The 10,000-nt window shown below is 40.5% G+C and overlaps 1 non-coding gene across 1 annotated transcript; it reads left to right on the forward strand.

Moving 5' to 3' along the window:
- The first annotated feature begins 6,809 nt into the window (after positions 1–6,809).
- On the forward strand, positions 6,810–6,882 carry trnar-ccu (transfer RNA arginine (anticodon CCU)). The gene has a single exon. It is a non-coding gene; the product is annotated as a tRNA-Arg (tRNA).
- Positions 6,883–10,000: the final 3,118 nt, after the last annotated feature.

Consider the following 10,000-nt stretch of genomic DNA (forward strand, 5'->3'; position numbering starts at 1 on the left):
ATCAACAAGTTTTAAATAAGTGTGAGTGTTGGATGCAGGGTGAGGAGGAGGAGGAGGAGGAGGAGGAGGAGGAGGAGGAGGAGGAGGAGGAGGAGGAGGAGCAGGTGGGCGGGCAGGTGCATGAAAGAGACAACGAACAGCGAGTTGATGGAGGAACAGTACGAGGTGAAGGACTGGAATTAAATAAGGATATAGAACAACAGAAAGAGTGTACCGAACCGATTATACAAACACAACAGGATGGGGGAATTTGGTCACAGGTGGATTTGACTGACAGCTTGCAAAATGCTTTGGATACTATGGAACTGGATGATGAAAGGAATAAAGTATTGAGGGATGCACAACAGGAGGGAATTTTATGTACACCGATGGATGTGACGGACAGTGTGCAAAAGGAGATGGACACAGTAGAAATTAATGATGCTACAAAAGAGTGTGAACATGGACAAGAAAATGAGGAGACACAGGGGAAATCATCGAAAAGAAGAAGATCTGTAAAGGTAATGCCCAATCTAGATAATGCAAGAAAAAGAGTGCTTAAAGAAGATGGTATTGAGTGTGCTAATAAGTATGAGCTGCTAAAGGGTTTGGAGGGGATGGACTGAGTTTATGGGTTTTATGCATGTTTTTATATGTTTTATGCTTTTAAGAATTGTTACTTTTAATGCTAGAGGGCTTTCAAATGTAGGAAAATTTGAAAAAGTCAAAGAAATGTGTAAAGGAGAGGATGTGATTTTATTACAAGAAACTAACTGGAGAGAAGAGTACATGACTGAAATAAGGAAAAGGTGGAGCGGAGAGATTTTTTATAACAATGGTGATGGGAGGCTGGGAAGAGGAGTTGCTATTTTAATAAAAGAAAACTGTGGGGTATCATGTAAAACAATATATAATGATGTAGATGGGAAATGTATTGCGGTTGAAATGGAGTATGAGGAGAAAAAAGTTATTGTAGTTAATATTCATGCACCGACTGTAGAGAATGAAAAGAAGGAATATTTTAATGTATTAAGAGATTTTTTAAAAAAGCATAAAGAAGTTATTATGATGGGTGATTTTAATACCGTTTTCAGTAAATTAGAAATTGGTGAGGGAATGGTTTTTAAAAATGATAAAGGAAGAAAAGAACTGAAATTATTAATGGAAGAAAATAATATGATTGATGTATGGAGAGAAAGAAATGAAAAAAAGAAAGAATATTCAAGGAGGCAATTAGTAGGGAATTTTATGTGTAAGACAAGGATTGATTTTATTTTGTGTACAAGGAACATTGAAGGATTTATCGGTAACATTAAATATGAAGAATCAAGCTTAAGTGACCATAAACCAATTTTTATGCAAGTAGACTGGAGTTCAGTGAAAAGAGGGCCGGGTGTATGGATTTTAAATGCAGAGATTTTGAAGAATGAGGAGTATGTTTTAAGTATTAAAGAAATTATTGAAAAAGAAAAGGAGAATGAAATGTACAGTGAAGATAAAAGGATATGGTGGGAAAATGTTAAATATTTAGTTAAAAAGTTCACAATAAAATATTGCAAATTAATACAGATATGTAAGAGGAAGAAGGAGAGAGAAATAAGAGAAAAATTGGAAAAGGAATTAAATGACAATGGGAAAGATATACAAAAAATAAAAGAATTGGAGGGAATTTTGAAAGAAATGGAAGAGAAAAAATATGAAGGTGCAAGACTAAGAAGTAAAGCTAAATATACTGTGGAGGGTGAAAAATGTACAAAGTTTTTCTTTGATCTAGAAAAAATAAGAGGGAAAGCTGGAATGATTAGAGAAATAAGAGGAAAAAATGGTGTAGTGGTGGAAACAAATGAGGAAATATTAAAAGAAGTAAAAGCATATTATGAAAACCTGTTTAGTACTGAGGGGTTGAGGGAAGAAGAGAAATTGGAGTTACTAAATCAAATAAAAACAACAGTAGGAGAAGTAGACAAAAAAGAGTGTGATGAAGAGATAAGAGAAGAAGAGATAAAAAGAGCAATAAGTGAATTAAACAAAAATAAAAGTCCAGGTATAGATGGTTTGGGGAGTGAATTTTATATCGTTTTTAAAGATTTTTTAACCAATATTTTAAAAGAAGGATATGAAGATATTTTTAAGAAAGAGGAAATGAATCAGAGAATGGGGATGGGATTAATAAAGTTGATATATAAAAGAAAAGGAGATAAAGTAGACCTAAAAAATTATAGACCAATTACAATGCTGAATACAGATCTGAAAATTTTAACAAAAGTTTTAGCCAATAGATTGAAAGAAGTAATGCCAACTATAATTGAAACAAATCAAGTGTATGGAGTTAAAGGGAAAGATATAGCAGACACAACTCTAAGTATAATTGATATAATAAGATATATGAAAGAAAAAAAGAAAAAAGGATATGTTATTAGTTTGGATTTCGAAAAGGCCTTTGATAGAGTGGAGCATGAATATTTATTTGGAATTTTAAGAAGGTACGGGTTTGGGGATAATTTTGTCAAGTGGATTACAATTTTATATAGGGGAGCAATAACAAGAATACAGTGTAATGGTTTTTTAACAGAATGTTTTAAAATTACTAGGTCAATAAGACAAGGATGTCCATTATCAGCGCTTTTATATTCTTTAGTTGCAGAACCATTGGGATTAGCTGTTAAAATAGATGAAGACATAAGAGGGATAAACATTGAAGGAAGTGGGGGAAATGAAAAAATATTTCAATATGCGGATGACACAACAATAATAGTTAAAGATATAGAGAGTGTTAATAAAGTAATGGAAGTAGTACAGATGTTTTGTAGGGGATCAGGAGGAAAGTTAAATGAAGAAAAAACAACGTATGTGAGATTTGGAGGAGTGACTGTTTTAACGGATTATTTTCATTTTAAAGAAACAAAAGAAATAAGGATTTTAGGTGTTCTAATGGGAAAAGACGAAAGGATTGTTAAAGAAAAAATGTGGGAAGAAATAGTAGGAGGAATTGAAAGAAGGTTAAATTTTTGGAAATTGAGGACATTAAGTTTAAAAGGGAAGGTTTTAATTTTAAATGTTTTAATGGTGTCAAAGTTGTGGTATGTTTTATATGTGACTGCTATGCCAATATGGGTGGAGAAAAGGTTGAAAAAATGTTTTTTAGATTTTTTATGGAATAGTAAACCGTCAAGAATTGCGTATAGTACGTTAATAGGAGAAGCAGGGAAGGGAGGGATGGGATTAATTGATGTAGAACAGAGAAAAAATAGCTTAAGAATTAAAATAGTAAAAAAATATCTGGATGAGGGTCACAAAACAGCATGGAAAAGGACAATGGAGTATTTTTTAAACAAATGTGGGGATTTTAACATGGGGGATGGAATTTTATGGATGAAAACGAAGAATTGGATGACAGAAAGATTACCAGAGTTTTATAGGGAAATGTTTAGTGCCTGGGGAAAATTTTTAGACAGAGTAGAGTATGATCCACATGGGAGAGAAAACATTTTAAATCAACCTCTGTTTTTAAACAAAAACATTTTAAAACAAGACAAAGAAATGTTTTTAAAGAAATGGATGGATGTGGGGATAACGAGAGTGAGAGATGTTTTATATGAATTTAAAGAAGGATTTTTACCGACACAATTTATTGTGGATGCAATGGAGGAGGCAAAAGAAGATTACAGTGAACAAGAAATAAAAAATAAATATGAAATCATTAAAAATGCAATCCCTAAAGAGTGGATTAAAAGAATAGAAAGTATGGAAGGAGAACCAAAAGAGAAATGTATTCATGTGAAATTAGGGGAAAAACTGTATGATTTTAAGGAATGTACTGTGAAAATGATTTATCGTGCTTTTAGAGATGATGTTTTTAAAGAGCCGATTGTAAATGGATACTGGGTGCAGAAATTCAAAGATTTAAAAAAAGAGTGTATATGGAGAAACATGACGGGGAAATGTGTTGAAACAAAATTGGAATGTTTGGACTATTTTATAAGGCATAAAGTGGTTTTTACTGATGTTATTTTAAATAAAATAGGAATGGAAGAAAATGCTCTGTGTAAAGTGTGCCAGGAAGAGGAAGAGGGGATTTTACATATGTTTTTACATTGTAGAGAGCTAGAGGACTTTTTAAGGAAATGTAAATGTTTAATTAAAGATGTGGCTGAGGATTGGGATGAAAATGTAATGGAATGGAACAGAGTTGTGATGTTTGGTTGGGAGAAAAAGTGTAAAAACAAAAGTTTTATTAATCTGTGTGTAATGCTAATGAAAAGTGCAATATGGGACAGAAGAACTGTGGCTAAAAAGGAAAAAAATTGTGTTGGATGTTTGGAGTGTGTTTAAAAGAAAAACAGAATTATATATCGAAAGACTGTATGTGTACTTTAAAGGTGTGAATATGTTAGACTCTTTTTATGATGTTTTTACCCCACAAGTTTGTTGTGTTTTAAATGATTTAATGTGGAAGTTGCCAGAAAGTGGAAGAGTTTTTTAAATTATCTATGTAAATGAAAGATGTGTAATGTAGAGATGTGTAAAGACGATGTTCTGTATTTTCTATTGATTATTGTATTTTATTGATTGAAATTTCTTAATAAAAAAAAAAAAAAAGCGTGCTGGTCAAAATAACCCAGAGGTCGATGGATCGAAACCATCATCTGCTAAGGCATTTTAAATCTCAATCTTATTCAGGAGGCCTTTACCATATACAAAAGAGTTAACTTCTAGACACTCCTGAGGCACTGGCCTCCTAAGCCAGAGATCGTGGTTTCAAGTACGGTCGAGGTTGATTACAGCAGAGTGGCGCAGCGGAAGCGTGCTGGACCCAGAGGTCGATGGATCGAAACCATCCTCTGCTAAGGCATTTTAAATCTCAATCTTATTCAGGAGGCCTTTACAATATACAAAAAGAGTTAACTTCTAGACACTCCTGAGGCACTGGCCTCCAAAGCCAGAGATTGTGGTTTCAAGTCCGGTCAAGGTTGAGTACAGCAGAGTGGCGCAGCGGAAGCGTGCTGGGCCCATAACCCAGAGGTCGATGGATCGAAACCATCCTCTGCTAAGGCATTTTAAATCTCAATCTTATTCAGGAGGCATTTACAATACGCACAAAAAGTTAACATCTATACAGCCCGCCAGAGATTGTGGTTTCGAGTCCTGTCAAGGTGCACTATAGCAAAGTGGCACAGCGGAAGCGTGCTGGGCCCATAACCCAGAGGTCGATGGATCGAAACCATCCTCTGCTATGACCTTTTAACTTCTAAACACTCCTGAGTCCCTAAAAATGGTCAAAAGCCACAAGCTGGTCGTGAAAAGCTGAGGCCAAGTTGACCTCTCATAATATTCAGTCATCTAGAAGACACTTTGTGTGCATTGTAAAGGCCTCCTGAATAAGATTGAGATATAAAAGGGCAAGTTAGCATCTGTTTTCAAGCCCCAAGTGGCCTAATGGATAAGGCACTGGCCTCCTAAGCCAGGGATTGTGGTTTCAAGTCCGGTCATGGTAGATTACGGCAGAGTGGCGCAGCGGAAGCATGCTGGGCCCATAACCCAGAGGTCGATGGATCGAAAACATCCTCTGCTAAGGCATTTTAAATCTCAATCTTATTCAGGAGGCCTTTACAATATACAAAAAGTTAACGTCTATACACTCCTGAGGCACTGGCCTCCAAAGCCAGAGATTGTGGTTTCAAGTCCGGTCAAGGTTGATTACAGGCAGAGTGGCACAGCGGAAGCGTGCTGGGCCCATAACCCAGAGGTCGATGGATCGAAACCATCCTCTGCTAAGGCATTTTAAATCTCAATCTTATTCAGGAGGCCTTTACAATACGCACAAAAAGTTAACATCTGTACACCCTTGAGGCACTGGCCTCCTAAGCCAGAGATTGTGGTTTCGAGTCCAGTCAAGGTGCACTACAGCAGAGTGGCGCAGCGGAAGCGTGCTAGGCCCATAACCCAGAGGTCGATGGATCGAAACCATCCTCTGCTATGACCTTTTAACTTCTAAACACTCCTGAGTCCCTAAAAAGGATCAAAAGCCACAAGCTGGTCGTGAAACGCTGAGGCCAATTTGACCTCTCATAATATTCAGTCATCTAGAAGACTCTTTGTGTGCATTGTAAAAGCCTCCTGAATAAGATTGAGATTGTGGTTTCAAGTCCGGTCAATTTTGATTACAGCAGAGTGGCGCAGCAGAAGGGTGCTGGGCCCATAACCCAGAGGTCGATGGATCGAAACCATCCTCTGCTAAGGCATTTTAAATCTCATTCTTATTCAGGAGGCCTTTACAATACGCACAAAAAGTTAACATCTATACACCCTTGAGGCACTGGCCTCCTAAGCCAGAGATTGTGGTTTCGAGTCCGGTCAAGGTGCACTACAGCAGAGTGGAGCAGCGGAAGCGTGCTGGGCCCATAACCCAGAGGTCGATGGATCGAAACCATCCTCTGCTAAGACATTTTAAATCTCAATCTTATTCAGGAGGCCTTTACAATACGCACAAAAAGTTAACATCTATACAGCCCTGAGGCACTGGCCTCCTAAGCCAGAGATTGTGGTTTCGAGTCCTGTCAAGGTGCACTACAGCAGAGTGGCGCAGCGGAAGCGTGCTGGGCCCATAACACAGAGGTCGATGGATCGAAACCATCCTCTGCTATGACCTTTTAACTTCTAAACATTCCTGAGACCCTAAAAAACGTCAAAAGCAACAAGCTGGTCGTGAAAAGCTGAGGCCAATTTGACCTCTCATAATATTCAGTCATCTAGAAGACTCTTCGTGTGCATTGTAAAGGCCTCCTGAATAACATTGAGATATAAAAGGGCAAGTTAGCATCTGTTTTCAAGCCCCAGAGGCCTAATGGATAAGGCACTGGCCTCCTAAGCCAGGGATTGTGGGTTCGAGTCCCATCTGGGGTGAATACAACACAGTGGCTCAGCGGAAGCGTGCTGGGCCCAGAGCTCGAAGGATCGAAACCATCCTCTGCTAAGCCTTTTTGAGTCTCAGGATGCCTTTACAATACACACAAAGAGTTAACTTCTAGACACTCCTGAGGCACTGGCCTCCTAAGCCAGAGATTGTGGTTTCAAGTCCGGTCAAGGTTGATTACAGCAGAGTGGCGCAGCGGAAGCGTGCTGGTCAAAATAACCCAGAGGTCGATGGATCGAAACCATCCTCTGCTAAGGCATTTTAAATCTCAATCTTATTCAGGAGGCCTTTACAATATACAAAAAGAGTTAACTTCTAGACACTCCTGAGGCACTGGCCTCCTAAGCCAGAGATTGTGGTTTCAAGTCCGGTCAAGAATGATTACAGCAGAGTGGCGCAGGGGAAGCGTGCTGGGCCCATAACCCAGAGGTCGATGGATCGAAACCATCCTCTGCTAAGGCATTTTAAATCTCAATCTTATTCAGGAGGCCTTTACAATACGCACAAAAAGTTAACATCTATACCCCCCTGAGGCACTGGCCTCCTAAGCCAGAGATTGTGGTTTCAAGTCCTGTCAAGGTTGATTACAGCAGAGTGGCGCAGCGGAAGCGTGCTGGGCCCATAACCCAGAGGTCGATGGATCGAAACCATCCTCTGCTAAGGCATTTTACATCTCAATCTTATTCAGGAGGCCTTTACAATACGCACAAAAAGTTAACATCTATACAGCCCTGAGGCACTGGCCTCCTAAGCCAGAGATTGTGGTTTCGAGTCCGGTCAAGGTGCACTACAGCAGAGTGGCGCAGTGGAAGCGTGCTGGGCCCATAACCCAGAGGTCGATGGATCGAGACCATCCTCTGCTATGACCTTTTAACTTCTAAACACTCTTGAGTCCCTAAAAAGGAACAAAAGCCACAAGCTGGTCGTGAAAAGCTGAGGCCAATTTGACCTCTAATAATATTCAGTCATCTAGAAGACTCTTTGTGTGCATTGTAAAGGCCTCCTGAATAAGACTGAGATGTAAAAGGGCAAGTTAGCATCTGTTTTCAAGCCCCAGTGGCCTAATGGATAAGGCACTGGCCTCTTAAGCCAGGGATTGTGGGATTAAGTCCCATCTGGGGTGAATACAGCAGAGTGGCTCAGCGGAAGTGTGTTTAACCCAGAGGTTGAAGGATCAAAACAATCCTCTGCTAATCCTTTTTGAAACTCAGGATGCCTTTACAATACACACAAAGAGTTAACTTATAGACACTCCTGAGGCACTGGCCTCCTAAGCCAGAGATTGTGGTTTCAAGTCCGGTCAAGGTTGATTACAGCAGAGTGGAGCAGCGGAAGCGTGCTGGGCTCAGAGTTTGAAGGATCGAAAACATCCTCTGCTATGACCTTTTAACTTCTAAACACTCCTAAGTCCCTAAAAAGCGTCAAAAGACACAAGCTGGTCGTGAAAAGCTTCGGCCAATTTGACCTCTCATAATATTCAGTCATCTAGAAGACTCTTTGTGTGCATTGTAAAGGCCTCCTGAATGGATAAGGCACTGGCCTCCTAAGCCAGGGATTGTGGGTTCGAGTCCGGTCAAGGTGGACTACAGCAGATTGGCACAGCGGAAGTGTGCTGGGCCCAGAGCTCGAAGGATCGAAACCATCCTCTTCTAAGCCTTTTTGAGTCTCAGGATGCCTTTACAATACACACAAAGAGTTAACTTCTAGACACTCCTGAGGCACTGGCCTCCAAAGCCAGAGATTGTGGTTTCAAGTCCGGTCAAGGTTGATTACAGCAGAGTGGCGCAGCGGAAGCGTGCTGGGCCCATAACCCAGAGGTCGATGGATCGAAACCATCCTCTGCTAAGGCATTTTAAATCTCAATCTTATTCAGGAGGCCTTTACAATACGCACAAAAAGTTAACATCTATACATCCCTGAGGCACTGGCCTCCTAAGCCAGAGATTGTGGTTTCGAGTCCGGTCAAGGTGCACTACAGCAGAGTGGCGCAGTGGAAGCGTGCTGGGCCCATAACCCAGAGGTCGATGAATCGAAACCATCCTCTGCTAAGCCTTTTTGAAACTCAGGATGCCTTTACAATACACACAAAGAGTTAACTTCTAGACACTCCTGAGGCACTGGCCTCCTAAGCCAGAGATTGTGGTTTCAAGTCCGGTCAAGGTTGATTACAGCAGAGTGGAGCAGCGGAAGCGTGCTGGGCTCAGAGTTTGAAGGATCGAAAACATCCTCTGCTATGACCTTTTAACTTCTAAACACTCCTAAGTCCCTAAAAAGCGTCAAAAGACACAAGCTGGTCGTGAAAAGCTTCGGCCAATTTGACCTCTCATAATATTCAGTCATCTAGAAGACTCTTTGTGTGCATTGTAAAGGCCTCCTGAATGGATAAGGCACTGGCCTCCTAAGCCAGGGATTGTGGGTTCGAGTCCGGTCAAGGTGGACTACAGCAGATTGGCACAGCGGAAGTGTGCTGGGCCCAGAGCTCGAAGGATCGAAACCATCCTCTTCTAAGCCTTTTTGAGTCTCAGGATGCCTTTACAATACACACAAAGAGTTAACTTCTAGACACTCCTGAGGCACTGGCCTCCAAAGCCAGAGATTGTGGTTTCAAGTCCGGTCAAGGTTGATTACAGCAGAGTGGCGCAGCGGAAGCGTGCTGGGCCCATAACCCAGAGGTCGATGGATCGAAACCATCCTCTGCTAAGGCATTTTAAATCTCAATCTTATTCAGGAGCCCTTTACAATACGCACAAAAAGTTAACATCTATACATCCCTGAGGCACTGGCCTCCTAAGCCAGAGATTGTGGTTTCAAGTCCGGTCAAGGTTTATTACAGCAGAGTGGAGCAGCGGAAGCGTGCTGGGCTCAGAGTTTGAAGGATCGAAAACATCCTCTGCTATGACCTTTTAACTTCTAAACACTCCTGAGTCCCTAAAAAGCGTCAAAAGACACAAGCTGGTCGTGAAAAGCTTCGGCCAATTTGACCTCTCATAATATTCAGTCATCTAGAAGACTCTTTGTGTGCATTGTAAAGGCCTCCTGAATGGATAAGGCACTGGCCTCCTAAGCCAGGGATTGTGGGTTGGAGTCCGGTCAAGGTGGACTACAGCA

The sequence above is a fragment of the Carassius gibelio genome, chromosome A9, assembly GCF_023724105.1.
Source record: "Carassius gibelio isolate Cgi1373 ecotype wild population from Czech Republic chromosome A9, carGib1.2-hapl.c, whole genome shotgun sequence".
NCBI classification, from domain to species: Eukaryota; Metazoa; Chordata; class Actinopteri; order Cypriniformes; family Cyprinidae; genus Carassius; species Carassius gibelio.